Source organism: Microtus oregoni, unplaced genomic scaffold (assembly GCF_018167655.1).
Source record: "Microtus oregoni isolate MIOR12 unplaced genomic scaffold, Mior012 000080F_ref0000499, whole genome shotgun sequence".
NCBI classification, from domain to species: domain Eukaryota; kingdom Metazoa; phylum Chordata; class Mammalia; order Rodentia; family Cricetidae; genus Microtus; species Microtus oregoni.
In genome coordinates, this window is record NW_024544538.1 from 3928714 (window position 1) to 3947290 (window position 18577).

Sequence of the window (18577 nt, forward strand, 5' to 3'; positions counted from 1 at the left end):
TAAAAATGAAACAAAGAAACCACTATCATAACCACATTGTGATTTGCCCACAGGGGAATAAAGTCAATTTAGAAAGAATAAACCAATACATGGCATTCCAATAAAGAATGTAAGAAGAGATAACTGGAAAAGAAATGTACCTGTATTTCCATATTCATTCATCTCCTCAAGAAACCGAAGTGTTATCTATCACTAGAAATCACAGCCTATGCCCCAACCCAGGTTCAGCCACCCTTCTTCAAGATGGCAATCAAAAGACTCAAATTAATAGTGGGAAGCAGAAAAGGGAGATTTATTCAATGTGGCAACATTGAAGAGTGGGACAAAGTATCCAGGGACAGCCCTTGGCCCCAAGTCAGTCTTTCTGGGTAGCTGAAGTGAGATTAAAGTTGAAGTAGAAAACCAAGGATCTGCACATCTAGCTAGCCCCACTCAAGGTGTGGCTAAACCCACTCCTGACCCAGCAGAGGCTGGTGCCAGTGTCATCCAGTAAATTGGCCAGAGAAGTTGTTAGAACCACATGAAATCTCTTTCCTGGAGACTGTTAGTTTCTGCCATGGCAGTAGCCTGGCTCTGCAGAAGTGGTTGAATTGCATCACTATCTATTACCAGGTACCTTTCCACAGTCAGCTATATGACATGTACATGCCTTAAAGGTGCCTGTCAGTCACAGGTCACTCTCTTTCCTATTGCTGCTCTCTTCTTCCTCTAATTTCTTCTCTGTCTGTCTGTGTGCCTATCTTTCTTATGTCTCCACTCTGATATGGTCTTTCCCTCTCCCCCTCCCTCCTCTCCCAGTAAACCTCTTGCACTAACTCTGTTGCACATGGCTCATTTGCTTAGTGGCCTTCCTTGCAGGGCCTGCCAAAAGGTATCCACTTCATTTTTCTTTCTATCATTACAGAGACAAGTTCTCCCTCTGCTTGAGTCCTGTTCCTTATCCCAGAATGAGATTCTTGGGGGAAATTCCCATTTTGGGGTTGTCTATTGTTTCAACGGTCTGACTGAGACTCAAGTGTCTCTTTAGAATATCGTCATTTCTAGCAGGCCTGTTACAGAAGAGCCTTTCCAATGCACTCTGACTACTATTAAGGATCTTAAACCTCTCACATCTTGTTCCAGGCACTGCTCATATTCAAGGATCACAGCACTTCTCTCTGCCCACTACAAACATAATTGACTCTAGTCTCCTACAATGTTGGCTAGCCACTCTTTGAAGTAGTTAGAACAAACCTTTGAAGAAGATAAAGTACAGATGATCATGTGCCAATGACATAGTTGCTTTCTGAAAATTGCATGTAACCTGAAAATACGAGTCAAAGGCACATTAAAGCATCTAACTCATCAAACATCAAGGCTGAGCAGCATAGTCCACTGCAGTTTTAGCTGCTTCTCTGCGAAATCAGAGTCCTGACTGGGAAGTGTAGCTCACTGCAAATGTCCAACATCAAAAGCCAGGCTCACGCTGCATGTCAATGGCCTGGGAAAAGATTGAAATTCAAAATAAGTTTGGCTTCTAGAGAATGCATATGGCTTTCACACCTCTGTGCCATTATACACTACAAGTTGAACACCTTGAATTGGGGACCATGCAAATTCTGCTTGGAAGACTAGTAAGGACGCTCCCAGAGCAAAAGGAAGGTACATGACATACTCAGTGTGTGTGTGTGTGTGTGTGTGTGTGTGTGTGTGTGTGTGTGTGTGTTACTATCTCATGATCCAGTAACACAGACCACCAAACCAGAATGTATGTTGCCATATAAGGGAAGACAAAATGATGAAATGCAAAGGGAAGTAACAGAAAATATATAGAGTTATACCTGCTGTTCTTGGGGCTCAGTTTTTGGGTGTTAATCCTCTGAGCTGGTGCTTAATAGAGTTTTCTGGCACCCATAAATGCTGCTTCCTGGCAGAGAGACTAGGTGTCCCATCTTTCTATACAAGAATCTAGTGATAGTAAGGACCTGATGCTTTAGACATGAGCACTGACCAATAACTCGAAGTCCTTTAATCAGACCCTAAAGTAAATTTCTTCCTGCCTCCTATCAGGCAGTTTGGATACAATTGATTTCAGTAACATAACTTCATACCAACAGGGCTTTCTTGATAATCTTGTTTCCTGGACATTAAGCCTGGAAAATGGGATTGTCTATTTGAATCATCCTCAGGCTTCACTATTTCCACTCTTTCCCAGCATGACTCAGCCTCTTCTTCAATTGCGCCCTGCTTTTCTTTTCAGGCACTGCACTTCTTAGCCAGTTTCACTTTGTCTCTCTTACCACCAAAGTTCAAGAATGCCCAGTTCTCTAGATCTTTCTTTCCTTTCCTTCTCTTCTCTCTCTCCTCTCTTGCCCACCCCTGCCTCATCAAAGCCAGGCTATCACATGTACGTTGGTCCCTTTCTTTCTGAAATGATCACATATGTCATACTCCACAGAGTTTTTGTTGAAAATAGAAACTGATTGCCAATTGTACTTTCTGATCATAGGCAAACATGAAGACATACAAGATGCTATGCAGGTACTCTGAGCCAGTAATTCATGTGCGCTGCCCTTTTTCTTGATACAATAAGCACCTACCAATAAAACTGGGAAAGACAGGAATAAGGAATAATATAGTTATTGATTCAAGTAAATTCCTCCGAGCCTGAGGTCCTTGGAACACATGCTATTTTTCAGTCAGCTTGCATAGCCAGGTACCTCTACTCAGCTTCTGTTAACTGCATTTTGTTGGTTGTTTTGACTTTTCCAAGTTCCTTTTTGTTTATATTTCTAAAAGCCTGATTATCATTTAAATTACATCTAAAAGCAACTGACAGTGTTTCCTCTGAAGCATATAAAGAAAAGGTGAATGTGTAGGTTCCGGGGCAAATCCCACTGAGGGCCTCCCTCTTTTTCTCCCCCTCAGATACATTAATCCAAATGAAATCACACTAAGGTAAATATCAAAGACATTCTTCAGGAGCTAGGCAGACAAAAAAAAAAACTTATAGCCTGAAGGCTTTTGTAAAAAGACAGAGGAAAATGCTTTGGGTGTAGGGCTGAAGGGGGCAGGGGAGCTGACGGTTTAGGAAAGAAAGATTCAGTTGCTGATGATCTGCACACAACCCTCCGCTAAAGAGTTATTTCCCCCATAACCCCACTGCCCACTGTCTTCTCCATGGGGTAGTCCACTGGCCAGCTGCAGACAAGACACACGGACACATGGAACTGCTGTGAAGTAAAAGCCCCACACATAATGGAAACCCTTAGCTAATATTCAAAGAATAAGGGGAATCCATATGTATTGACTTTTTTAAAGATTGCTAGATAATATTACAAAAAAAGAAAAGTAAAAGGGCTGTGGTATATGTGTAAAACAACATGAGGTATGCACACTGAAAAGACACACACCAATGTATGAAGAGAGCTAATGTAAGAAATTAACTCCTAATTATAGATAGAGGCAGTGGTGTCCCTTTCCTAAACCGAGCACGACAAATGGCATAGTCCAAAGGATTAAGAGACACAAAGACAATAAAGTAGAGCCATTCCTTTCATAACTGGAAAGAGAGCATGAGAAGCAGAGAGGGCAGAAGGTTAGTGTCCCACCAAGAGCTATTAGGTAGAGTTAGTTCATTTAACCGCCAAGTCTACCTGGCTCCTCTATTGAGGGCCTGGACAGATTCGGTGACTCCCCTCTAATGGTGCATCATTCAACTCGCCAATTCAAATGTCAGTCTCTTCCGGAAATACACTCATGGAGACACATTTACACACATCTGAAATTATGATTAACCAGCTCTCTGTTTCACAAGTCTTAGTGTAGTTGGCACAGCCAACCAGTAGCAGTGGGAAAATTAAAGGAGCCTCTCCCTAGTTAAGCAATTCCTCTTACATAGAACAAAATTATTCAATCTTGCCATCACTAACGTTGGGACTAGATAATCCCTTATTGTTGGAAGCTGTTTTATACAATGCAGGATATGTGGGCAACATCCCCACCAGAGACCCACTTGATGCCATTCACATAAATCCCAAAGTTCTGGCCACTAAAAATGTTTTCCAATCTTTTCCAAATGTGGACTGGACAGTAAAATCACTGCTGGAGGGTTTGCATAGATATAATACAGCAGAACTGAGAAATATAGGCAAGACTTCCATGATGATAGGACAGGCAATCTTTTATAAACAATTTGGATCTTGCAAGCAGAGTGGTTTCAATTGAAAATTATGATTACTTAGTAAGAAGGGGCTTTAACCAATAGATTTAAAGCGAGAGACACAAGGGTTAATGTATAGCCACCCTTTACTAAATATTCACAGGTTTGAAATTCAGTTCCAGTTACTCTCAAGTAATTCTGAGGGTTCATGACATGTAGTCATTTTGTCAGTGCACTGAAGCGTGAAATTGTACCATGTACTTACTCTATGTGGCTAGTCCACAGAAGCGAGTTTCTTAGCTGGTGAATGATCGTTGTGGAGCCGCCACCACAGACATCTTTTTCTCTTTCTTAAGTGTCTCCAGCCTGCTGCTGAGTTGCAGTTCATCACTGTAAATGAATGATGTAATAAATTTTAGAAACTATGATAAGGGAGGAGGGAAGTTGTTTTGCAGAAAACCTGTACAAATAATGCCAGCTTGCAAGTAGGGGAGCTGAACTGGAGGGTGTGGTGGCATACATGTGTATTTGTTAGCTCAGGAAAGATTCAGGGTTACCTTAAAATGTTCAGCGATACAGCACATACAGTTAATGAAATCACCTGCTATAATAGCATACATGATATTGTGAATTAACAAATATCTCCAGACATAGTTGTACCAGGTGAGGTATTGCAAGCCCATAATTCTTTTTTTTTTGCCTTAATTTCATTGTTCTTTACTTGTGAATAAAATTCCACTGTGTACATATACCACATCAAAATATATTCTTTTTTTTTGGATCCTGAATTTTCTTTGTTTTTCTTATTTATTTATTTATTTATTTATTTATTTATTTATTTATTTATTTATTAAAGATTTCTGCCTCCTCCCCGCCACCGCCTCCCATTTCCCTCCCCCTCCCCCAATCAAGTCCCCCTCCCTCGTCAGCCCAAAGAGCAATCAGGGTTCCCTGCCCTGTGGGAAGTCCAAGGACCACCCACCTCCATCCAGGTCTAGTAAGGTGAGCATCCAAACTGCATAAGCTCCCACAAAGCCAGTACATGCAGTAGGATCAAAAACCCATTGCCATTGTTCTTGAGTTCTCAGTAGTCCTCATTGTCCGCTATGTTCAGTGAGTCCGGTTTTATCCCATGCTTTTTCAGACCCAGTACAGCTGGCCTTGGTGAGTTCCCGATAGAACATCCCCATTGTCTCAGTGTGTGGGTGCACCCCTCATGGTCCTGAGTTCCTTGCTCGTGCTCTCTCTCCTTCTGCTCCTGATTTGGACCTTGAGATTTCTGTCCGGTGCTCCAATGTGGGTCTCTGTCTCTGTCTCCTTTCATCACCTGATAAAGGTTAATATTCAGGAGGATGCCTATATGTTTTTCTTTGGGTTAACTTTCTTATTTAGCTTCTCTAGGATCACGAATTGTAGGCTCAATGTCCTTTATTTATGACTAGAAACCAAATATGAGTGAGTATATCCCATGTTCCTCTTTTTGGGTGTGGCTTATCTCACTCAGGATAGTGTTTTCTATTTCCATCCATTTGCATGCAAAATTCAAGAAGTCCTTGTTTTTTACTGCTGAGTAGTACTCTAATTCTAAGACTCTCATTCAGGACAGTAATGAGAATCACAAGTTCAAGGCCAATCTGGGCTACATAGGAAATTGGAGATCCGACTGGATCATGTTAGAGAATCATGTCTCTAACAAAACCAAAAGTATAAAATATAAAATGTATAAATAATTATAGTAGTGACTCTTTATCCTTTTAACAAAGCATATGAAAAAAGCAACTTAAGAGTAAAGATGTACTTGCCTCACAATTTCAGAAGTTTTAATACACACTTTGCTGTATACATTGCTTTGAGGACTATGATAAGGAAAAAAACCTCATGCTATAGGAAACTGTTCACTGCTAAATAAGTATATCAGCCATTTGTCTCAGGTTTGAGACTTAACACTCACCTAAAGAAAGTAGAGACAGAGAGGAAGAGAGAAATCACTCTCAGCAAGAGACACCTTTACAGGATACTTCTATTACCTATGTTCTCTTCCTAGAGGAATGGTCTGCCTTCTGATATTTCCACCATCTCCAAATGCCATCAAAATTAATATTACATCACTGGGACAGTCCACTGACAAGCTCAGAGTCTCCATGATAGAGTCTCATTCCAGAATACCCAACTGGACATACTAGGGCTTGGGTGCCAAGTCTTCAATACATGATCTTCCATAGGATATTTCCTATTCAAACCTCAATACTAATCCTCAAGAATGTCAAGATCTGTCAAATGTAGGTGTCTCACATGTGTCCTTTCCTCTCTATGCTACAAATCACATACTTATCCCAGCTGCAATTTAAATTTGTATATCTTCAATTTAACCTCTTCTCCTGGGTAACAAGGAAAACTCTTTGTATAATATTCAGATTATATAATTTCTGTAATTTTAATCCTGCAGTATACCATGTATACATCTTCCACATCCAAACAATCCTCCTTTACAAGTTGAACCAATGTCTGTATCATATGACTTGAGATACCTCATATGATTAAGCATTTCATTCAGCTCTTCTCTAAAGATACTCTTTTTTAGAACTTTCTTCTTCCCACATACCTTTATACTGTTCCTCAAGTCATGAGAACACCAATCCAGATGTTTTGGGTTACTACTTTATTTTTTTTTCTTTTTGTTGTATTAAAGAATCACTTCTTGATTTGCATATTCTACTAAAGACTGAAATCTCTTCCTACTAATGGTTGTTTATGATGAGAAGTACAGAATAAAATAATAATTGTATAGTGATATTTTATTTATGTTTTAATAAATAAAGCTTGCCTGAAAACCAGAGGGTAAAAGTAAGCTACTAGAGGCAGGCAATGTTGTCATACACCACTAATCCCAGAATTTGGGAGACAGAGGCAGATGGATCTCTGTGAGTTCAAGGTCCCCCTGGGCTACAAAAGATCTATGTAGAAACAGATATAGGTGTTTATTGCTCACATCTTTAATCCCAGTACTAGGAAGGAGGCACATGCATTCAATCCCAGCACTAAAGGGGAATGTAAAACCAGAGAAGACAAAGGCTCAGGGCTCAGACTGCAGTCGCCCAGCCTTGATAAAGGTAAGACTTCTCTAGTGGCTTGACTGTTTTGCATTTCTGTTCTTCAGCTTGAACCCCAATATCTGTCTCTGGGTTTTTATTATTTGTGCTACACAATCGCCTACATATGGGTGTGAATCCCTCTCTGCCTCACAATAGATTTGGTAGACCAAGTTACTTTTTTATTTTCTTAAAAACTCACAACTTTATTTCTAAAAGAGAAACAATATATCATTGGACACTGTTAGAATGATAACTGAATTTTTGCTTGACTTTACAGTACACACACACACACACACACACACACACACACTCATAACTCATGACATTGGAACATTTCAAGTTATTTATCATTATCTTTCTTTTAGTCAGGGTTACCCACTAGATCATTCTAGAATTCAATTACTAAATTTCATCAGTTCTATGATTCATTTTCTTCACTATACACTATCATGTGCAGTTACCCTTCTACCTACATTACCCAGGGCTAGTTGGGGGAAATCTATGTGAAGAAGGTAATAATAGGGAAGTGGATTTGAAAAGCAAGAGCATCATTGCCATCTATGATTTAAATCTATTATATTCAGGCCCTAGATTTCACTATCTTACCCCTTCAACAATCATTCTCAAAGTTCAGTGTATACTAGAATTATTTGATTCATGTGATCCATCGCTAAGATTAGTAGCTAAATATGAGGCAGGGCCTGAAAATCTGCATTGTGAATAAATTTTTAGGTAGTGGTGATGCCACTGATCTGGAGAACCTATTTCAATAACTCCTACCTTATGCAACCATGCTAGTCTTCATATTTTTCACTTCTTTCTCACTCATCCATGACAGTGAATGTTGGCCGTTTAAGACACACATCATGCCGGGCGGTGGTGGTGCACACCTTTAATCCCAGCACTCAGGAGACACGGCAGGCAGATCTCTGTGAGTTCGATTCCAGCCTGGTCTACAGGAGCTAGTTCTAGGACAGGCTCCAAAGATACAGAGAAACCCTGCCTCGAAAAACCAAAAAGAAAAAAGAGGGGAAAAGCACATATCAGTTACAGCCTTTTTTGTAAAGTTTTCTCTGATCTCATGCCTCTACTAAAAACTATGTTGACTTCTGGAATCAGTAATTCTGGTACACAAAGGAAAAACAGATGAAAGTGGATTTGCAAGGATACTTTACAGCAAGTTATTTTCATTATAGTTGTGATGGTTCTATTTTGAAATAACTTAGGCCCAAATGAAATAGCCTGTCATTGTCACTCAGATTAGTTACATCAAGAAATCAAAGCCATATTGCAAATATGAGAATGTCCCTCATAATCTTGGACATTGAATATTTCCTATCCAGTTTGTGGAACTGTTTGGGGAGGTTAGAACATGTGACCTCTTTGGAGGATGTTGCTGTAAATATGTGACTGGAAATATGTTGCAGAAAGTATAGTCTAGGCTGTGCTGGAGACCATGGTGATGTAGTAAGGTATCTTCCAAGGAATGCTGTAGACAGAGAGTGAATGCAGGCCCAAAGAGAGCATTATGAAGCAGGCACCAAAACCAAGAGTAGAGTCATTTAATACCTTTGACACTGGACACAGAGCTACAGGATTTAGAAGTTGCCCTGCCATTTTCTCTTGAATTTGTCCAGTTTTCCTTTGTTATGTCCCTACTCCCCCATTTTGGAATTATAAAGTATATTGTGTGTCATTTTTCTATTAGAAATATATGATTTATTTTTCAAGTTTTATGTAAGACTACAGTTAAGAAATTAGTTTGAGTTTCAGAAGAAACTCTGGCCATATAAATAGTGTTATAACTGTAAAAGCTTATTTAGTTTGACTAAATGCAGCTTGCATTATGATATGGCCAAGGGCCTGTGGGAATCAAGGACTGGAATATGATGGTTTGAATGACATGTATCTATAGTCTCAGACATCTGAATGTTTAGCTCCCAGTGATCAGCATTATTAAGTTAAGGAGGTGTTGCCCTTTGAAAGAACCCTATTATTGGAACAGACCTTGAGAGTTTACTCTGGTTTGTGATCATGCTTGAAGATGTGCACTCTCAAAGTCCTGTTCCTGCCTACATGCCTGCCACTTGCCACTGTGTCTCTTTGACCTGACAGACTCTTATTCCTCAGGAACAATTTAAATCCAAATAAACTCTTTCTTCTATAAGTTGCCTTGGTGTCAGTGTTTTATTATAACAAAAGAAAAGTAATTAATATAGAACTGCTCTGGGGGGGGGTTTCTTTATACAAGTTAGAAGACAATGTATGTAGAACAGAACACAGTACACTATGACAAGAAGGAACAAAGTCAAGGTGTTATTTTCAGTGAAACTACAGTATAGCAAATAAATGATTAAACTGAGGTTAACCTCAGTCCTTCTCACTACAATATATCTGTCTCCTATAATATTGATTTTCCAGTGTTGGTCCATGATCACTGTAAAGAGAATAAGTTAGGAAAAATATTAAATCAAAGCAGATCCTTAGGTCTCTTCACCAGATTTTAATGAGAAATTGAGAAAGACCTTAAGTCCTATATTTTAAAAAGAAGGACCTCCTAATTCACTGTGATCTAAGATTATGGTAGACCCTAACTTGAAACTTCATATGTTTAACCAGAAAGTCACGAGATGCTTAGGGTGCAGAAGAGATAACTTGTTGTGAGAAGAGTAGGGGTGGAACTAAAGAGTTAGAAGGCAGAAAAGCTCAAGTCTCTTGAAGTCAGATTTTTAAAAATAAGAGCAAAATGAATATGTAAAGAATTTGGAGTATGATGTTCCTGGAAATACAACAGTAGAAAGAGTAACAGAGGTGCTTTTTACAATGTTGAAATAAACAATTCTCAGTATAGCCCATAACCCACATAGATCATAATAATCAAGGGGACAGTTTATATTTGAAAATTGAGTTCTACAGCAAAGGTACTTGTCTTAAGATTTAATATTGCATGAACAGACACCATTACCAAGGCAACTCTTATAAGAAAATCATTTAATTGAAGGGGCTTGCTTACAATTTCAAAGGTTCCATCAATTACAATCACGAAGGAGAACACGGTAGCATGCAGGCAGATATGGTACTGGAACTAAGAGTGTTACATCTTGCAGGCAACAGGAAGTCGGTGTGTCTCTGAGGGAAGCTTGAGAAAAAGACCTCAAAGCCTACCCCCACAGAGACATGCTTCCTCCAATAAGTCCACAACTCCTACTAGAGTTACTGCTTTTGGGGACCATTTTCTTTCAAACCACCAGAGTACTTCATCAGTATTTTTAGAAACAAAGACTGGGGGTGGACATTTTCTAAGTAACCCTTAGGTGGGGGACTTTGATACAGCAGACACTTTTGAGAAAGAAAAACAGATAAAGAGGTTACATGCATGTACTTTGCATGAAAAGGAACTGAGCTTATATTCTCAGGCAGAGAGATGGTTCAGCAGGTGAAGGTCTTCCCATGTAAGCCTAAAAGTTAAGCTTAAGTATCAACTGAAATTGCATAAGAAGAGACTCCTTCAAGTTGTCTTCTCACCTTCACATATGTTCTATAACACATACTTCAAACACACACACACACACACACACACACACACACACATGCACACAGGCACGCACAAATATGATCACACAAAACAAACATATTTAAAATAACTAAGCATGTATAGTTTGTCATATTAAATTAGTATACAAAAGAATAGTTTTCTTTATAATGTTTAACACATACTTTTTTCTCAATTGCCCCTCTCTTACTCCCCTCATCTCTTCACACATCCCCAAATGCCCCTCTTCTGTAGGCAGGAGGCTGCTTGTTTATTCCCGGCTACACAGACCTGAAATAACCACACCGAACTGTATTAATTAAAACACTGCTTGACCTATTAGCTTCTGCATGTTTCTAGCTAGCCCATACATCTTAAATTAACCCATTTCTATTAATCTGTGTATTGCCATATTGTTGTGGCCTACTTACAAGTAGGGTTCTGTCCGGATACCATGGTGTCTCCCTAACTCTGCCTATTTACTCTTTCCTCCTCTATCTGCTTGGAATTTCTGCTTTGCCCTATTCTGAGCTGCAATAGGCCAAAAGTATCTTCTTTATTAACCAATGGTATTCACAGCATATAAAAGGGACTCTTACATCATTCTTCTGCTTTTATGCCGTATGTATTCTACTACTCTCTTTTATTTTCCTTTCCCTGTAAGATCTTTTCTACCATTATGATCTTTGTCCTAGTTTCATGACATATGCCCTCTCATATACATATATACATATATACCCATCATCTAGGTTAAAGATAAAACAGTGGGTCTGGAGAAATGACTCAGCAGGTAAGAGCACTGGTTTCTTTTCTAGCAGACCTGGTTTGGTTTCTAAAACACACATAGCATCTCATAACTGTAACTCCAGTTCCAGAAGATCCAATACCCTCTTCTGAACTCCTCTGACACCAGACATATATGCAGGGTGCACTGACATAGATATAGACAGAAAACTCAATAACAACAAATACAAATTTTAGAAGAATCTATTGATCAACATGGAAGGGAAAAGTGATATTTCTCTTTTGGAGTATGGCTTATTTTGTTTACCATGATAATTTCCTGTTCCATCAATTTTTTGAAAATGTCATTTCACAATAAAATTGTATTCAATGCCAAAGAAAACTGTAATCAGGAAATTGATATTCTCATGCCAAGATTTTTATCTAAGCTAGTACTGGGAGTGAATTCAATAAGTGATAAACAAGATATTAAATAAAAGATATGAATCAAGTTCCAGAGGATTTCAATATATTATGTTGAAAATCACTTGCATCAATGTACTTATGTATAGAGGTAAAAGATTTGATCCAAGAATCACTTGCACCAGAATTATCTTAGAAGGATTATTGCAAATGAAGCTTTCTGAATTATTTTGCCGTTGTTGTTTTTGTTCTTGGAGACAGGATTTCTCTATATAATCCTGACTATTCTGGACTTTGCTGTGTAGACCAGGCTGGGCCCAAATTCAAGAATTCACCTGCCTGGGACTAAAGGTGTGTGTCACCATGCCAAGAATTTTATGGATGTTATATAAGATCTCTAACAATTAAAATTCTTGGAGTGTGATGCAAGAATTCTCATCTTAAAAAAGCTTCACAGGCTATCTTTATAAGGGTAAAAGTGTCTTCAACTTCTTTGTGTTATCTGTTCCTCAAGTTTAATTCTATATTTGGTGATATAAAAGGAATTCAATAAATTTCATTCACTAACTGACAAGTTTACCTGAAACAGTCAAGATGTATATTTTTCAAACTATAATTATCAAATGATATATTATTTGCTTCATGATGATGAGGACTTACTATATTGGAAAATGGGTTAGGGGCCATTAGTGCAATATTTTGGGCATGTTTGTAATTTTATTTTGCCCATGTACTGAGAACATGAGTAAAGTTGAACTTCAAGAAAACAGACTGATTTGTCTGATAAGGAAAGGTTTGGGCTACCTTAAATGCAAAGTTCTGGGGAAGGGATTTCAGAGATCAGTGCTATTAATGAGAAACTTGGCACGTGGCATATCCAATTCTAGGCTGCCTTGAAATAACCTCTGCTAAAGACGTTAGTGCAAAACTCTCCATTTTTGCCTCAGGTAGAATTTTTGGACAAGGACAGAAAGCAGTCACATTCTTTGCCAAAATATCACAAGAATGGTATATAGGTCACTTGATGAAATTCTTCCCTTCGAAAACTTCCTGAGCTGGGCCTCCACAGTCCATCTTTCTCACTCACAGCACATGGAAAACATCATATAGTGTTTTCCATGCTCCTAGTAGGATGGTCCATTAAGTGCTTAAAGCATTAAATCACTTGGATTCAGTCATTTTGAATAGGAATCTAAAATCCCAAAGTTTTCCATGTCCGTCCAAATAACAGCACAGTCAGGCTTATAACAAGGCACTCTGTAGTACAAACTTCCATCTTAGTTACTCTTCTATACCAAGGCATGATGTGGGATTTCCTTCTGTATGCTGTGATTAACATTGGTTAATAAAGAAACTGTCTTGGGCCTGCACAGGGAATAGAGCTAGGTGTGGAAAACTAAATGGAATTCTGGGAGGAAGAAGGCAAAGTTAGAGAGAAGCCATGTAGCCTGCTGGAGACAGACGCTGGGTACTTTAGCCGGTAAGCCACAGCTATGTGGCAATACTAGAAATGGGTTGAATTAATATGTAACAGTTAGCCAATAAGAAGCTAGAGCTAATGAGCCAAGAAACTTGCAAAGAAAGTTTCTAATTGTGGCCTACTTACAGTTTCAGAAGGTCAGCCCATGATCATCTCAGGGAGTAAGGCAGCAGACAGGTAGGCACAGCTCAGGATCAGCCACCAAGAGTCTATATATTGATTCATAGGCAAAGAGAGAAAAAGACTTGAGTCTGGCGTGGGCTTTTGAAACCTTAAAGCCCATTCCTAGTGACATACCTCCTCCAACAAGGTCACAATCTCCTAATCCTTCCTAAATAGACTGACAACTAGGAAATCAATCATTCAAATATATGAGCCTATGAGAGACATTCTTATTTAATGCCCCATAGAAACATTCATTTATTATATTTTATGTGGATGTGTGTATGACTCAACATATGTATAATACATCTCATGTATGTAGCTGTACAAGGATGCCAGAAGACGGCTTCAGAGCCCCTGGAACTGAAACCACTGGTAATGATGAGCTGATTGATGTGCATGCTGGGAGGTGAGCTTGGGTTCTAGGAAATGAACCTGGATTGATTCTCTGGAATAATAACAAACTATCTTCACCAAAATATCTCTCTGGATCCTGGAATATGAATTGTAAGGAAAACTGATTGCTCATAAATATTATGGGTGATTTTTACAAATAGGATTCTACCCAATAATCCACAACACTTTACATTACTAAAATTAGAATACAAATTTTGTAAGCAATTAATGGTAAATTAACAGATGCCAAAATATCTGATACTGATTTTAAACAACACAAGAAATAATATAATGCTTACGCTCCGAATGACTTAGCAATTATGTTCCTAGAACAAGTAAGTATGCAACTTGTCTACTACAAATCCTAAAGTTTGTAAATTCTGAAATAGTTTCTCTGCTTCTCATTTTTCCTTTAATTCAAGAGCAAAATTTCAAAAAGTTGTAGCTGGGTTCCTGTGACACAGGAAATAGTGGTAGCATTATTAAAGATTACAGAATAGAACCCAGTACACTAGCTCCCTTTGTGGTAAAACACATTACAGCAAAAACCTAATAGCTTAGAACTATAATACTCATTTCCCTATTTACAAAAGAGTCTGCGGGTCTTGAATATCAGGAAGGGAACACCTAAGTGGATTTGACTCAGTGTCTCCTATGTGAATTGCATTTGGATGTTGACTGGAGACAGAATTCCAGGAGGAATATTAATGCAACTAGGCATTCCTTTCAGAGCGTATATCCTTGGGGACTTTCCATCTGGTTGCTCCACATAGCACTTTTTTGAGCTGTCTCATGATTCTTCATGGAGACTTTATGACAGTCAGTCATACACTTGTATTCTACTCAGGCTTCTAAGCAGATACCCCAAAATACCACTTCCTATGTGTCACTTCTTATAAGTTAGTGTCGAGATTTTATAATAAATTTTATATTATCACACAATTTACATAAATTTTCTAGTAGTCACAGCCCACCCAAGACAGAAGGATCAAAATAGTCTTGAATGATGAACGTGTGAGATGGGAAATCACAATCAAATTTGGGAAACATATGCTCATATTTTAAGGCTATTTACATATTGTTGGCATACACATTGCATTTAAATAAGTTTTTGGTATTTTGACATAAAGATTGTTTTCATATAAAGGTCATGATTGAATGTGTAGATTTATTTTGCTGAATTCATACAGGAGTACAGAAAAACACTAGACAAATATAGCTTAACAAAGCACTATATAGAATTTTCTTTTTATTTGCAGCATTAATTTCCACAGTTTCTGTTGTCTTGCCAAACTACAATCCAAGTGGAAATTTCCAGAAATGAATAATTCCTAAGTTTTATGTTTTAAATTGCACATAGTCCTGTTAATATTCAGGCATCTGTACCGGCCTGCCCTTGGGGTCCTGACAGAATACAGCTGCAGCCACTAAGAACACCTCCCACACACATTTGCTGCATTCCTTTTTAAAAGTCAGGCTTTGCTCACCCCACCCCCTTCTGTGCGTGTGTGTGCGTGTGTGTGTGTGTGTGTGTGTGTGTGTGTGTGTCTCTCTCTCTCTCTCTCTCCCTCCCTACTTTGCCTCACTCTCTGCCCCATTCTCTGTCCTCTTTTCTGCCCCTTCTGTCTCCTCTTCCAATAAACCTCCCATGTGATCCCTGTTGTATGGTGTGACTCACCATTTTTTTTTAATTTTTTAATTTATTTATTTATTAAAGATTTCTGTCTCTTCCTCGCCGCCGCCTCCCATTTCCCTCCCCCTCCCCCATTCAAGTCCCCCTCCCTTGTCAGCCCAAAGAGCAATCAGGGTTCCCTGCCCTGTGGGAAGTCCAAGGACCACCCACCTCCATCCAGGTCTAGTAAGGTGAGCATCCAAACTGCCAAGGCTCCCACAAAGCCAGTACGTTTCAAAAACCCATTGCCATTGTTCTTGAGTTCTCAGTAGTCCTCATTGTCCGCTATGTTCAGCGAGTCCGGTTTTATCACAGGCTTTTTCAGATCCAGGCCAGCTGGCCTTGTATAACAAGTTCTAAGCACATAATGAAATGTCATGCCATTCTCCTCCATAACACCTGGGATGTGAATTATCCCTTTGTCCATTTGATTTCTACAGTGTGAGGTACCGGTCTGTCAATCGCTTAAAGGTTGTCTTGGTTATCAGACTGTCAATAGCATAATGCTATGTTCAAGTAACCGTTATTGCAGTTGTGTAATGCTATGCCATAATGCCTGTAACATTTACATTACTTTCACTCCATGGTATAGACACAAGCTCATCTAGCAGCATCACAAGGGTATAGTGCAATGAGATAGTTTGGAAATGATTGTATTAACATAACCTATATTATATTATTATATGCAGTGTGATATTTACTATCAGTTATTAATATCTTACTAAGCCTAATCTATAAAGTAGTACTCATTTCATTTATCAATTTGTGTGTATGAGTACACATGTGTCATGTTCTCTCTCTCTCTCTCTCTCTCTCTCTGCGTGTGTGTGTGTGTGTGTGTGTGTGTGTGTGTGTGTGTGGTCAGAGGACAACTTTTGGGAGTTGGCTTTTGCCTTCCAACTTTTTAAGGCATAGTATCTCTTGTTGCTCCTTCTGTACTGTGTACTCCAAGACACCTAACTCAGAGCTTGTCACCACCTCCCATCTGCCCATAGGAACACTGAGATTTAAGGTGTGGATCACTACACTTGGCTATTTTAGGTGTTGGAGCTCAGGCCAATAGGCTTGGGCAGCAAGCACTTTCATTTGCTGAGTTATCTCTCTAGACCCTAAAGTAACCTTAAAGTTGCATCTCTATATTCCTTGTGAGTGTAAATGTGTATGTGGTGGGAGGGTAAGGTACTCACAGAGGGTTTTTTAATAGAGTACCCACAACTAAGCAGGGATATATACAAGTTCCCAAAGTTACTCAGTCGTGGAGTCCCATCTATATTTAGCAACACTGATATTGATAATTATTGGAAAGTTCTGTAATGAAATAATAACAACATTATTTAAATATTTACAATTATAAAATCACAAATGCCTCATTTTGATAGCATGAATGCACCTGGCAACATACTTCCAGTGAAAATTTACAAAAAGGTTTTACTGTCTAGAGTTTCCTGTAACTCTCAAGAGTCCAAAAATATTACATGGAAAATTCCAAAAATGAATAAGTCATACACTGAATCTTTTAAATTTTTTAAACTTAAATCACATAGTTCTTAGCATGATGAAATCTTATGTCATCTTATAATAAAGAAATCCTGAAAGCAAGACCATTTCTTTCTGTGTTTCCATTATGTATAGATGCACTGTATTGTTTTTCATAAGATTTATTGTCTGAAGCCATATTTGCCATTGACAAATGGTCTTTATAATTGAATTTCATATCTTTAGTGTTAAACATGATTTAGCACATGATATCAGTTGGCATTTCCAGTGAAGGGAGAAAAGTGAGGATTCATTGTTAAACATATAACAAGGAATAATCATGGTGTGTGCATGATTCATTTCACTTTGTTGTATTTCATAAATGATAGGCATTTTCTTGGTGATCAAAAACATTAGAAATTAGGGTTTTATAATAACATAATCACAGAGTATAGATCACAACATTTAACAGAAAGCAAGTGAATAGATTGCTCACTATTTTTGGCCAAGTTTAGCTAGAGAATAATTTAAAGGCTTATTTTAAATTGATATCTGCAATGTATTTTTGTTCTATTAGAGATGTAAATGAGAGCTGAGAGCAATGGTGACCTTTAAATATCCTATTCATTTTAAGACTGCAGTAGATGATTTTAAACCAATTAATTATAAGCATTATAAGTAAATGAGTTATTAGCATTCATGAATTCTCTAACAGCCAATTTGTTCTTGTTCCCAAACCCTTGAAGTGCCTATTTTATAATTTCACAGAGATGTAACCATAGGAACTAAGTGGTTACCAACATAAAACTTTATAATTAATGAGGGTGTGTTTTCACCTCTTTGCATCATATTAAAATACATACCTATTCGTTTGTTCAAAGTTAAAATGTTGCCTTACAGCTCTCTACTTTTTAGGGTTTCATTTTCATATTTAAAGAAACATTTACTGTTTACCTGTTGTGATGCACGCACTGTATTAGTGACCATAAAAGTAAAGGAAGAATTAGACACTCTTATTTTGATCTAGAAGCTTAAAACACAGGATGACATGGTGTAACATTTAGGCACATTAGTGAGTTGGCATACAGAAGGCACCATGAGCTAAGTGAGAACTTGACCTAGTTGCATTCTTATAACAATTATTTCTGCATAACTGGTAGCCAGTACTAATTTACTATGCATATTACTTCTTAACCTAGAAATGGGTATGAAAATGCCTTCAATTTATAGTTATGGCAATAAATGAAAATGTATAAAATAGAGTAAGACATTGACCAAGGCAAGCTTATCAATTGTTCCTTTCATTTGCAAATGGTATAAAATGAATTTCAACCCTTCTTTCATCTTTTTCTCTCTTCCTTTTCTCTCTCTTCCCTAACCTCAACTACATTTTAACTTGACTATATCTATCTGTATATGTCTACTCATTTTTATTTATATGTATGCAAGTGGATATTATATCCATGAACACATATTCATC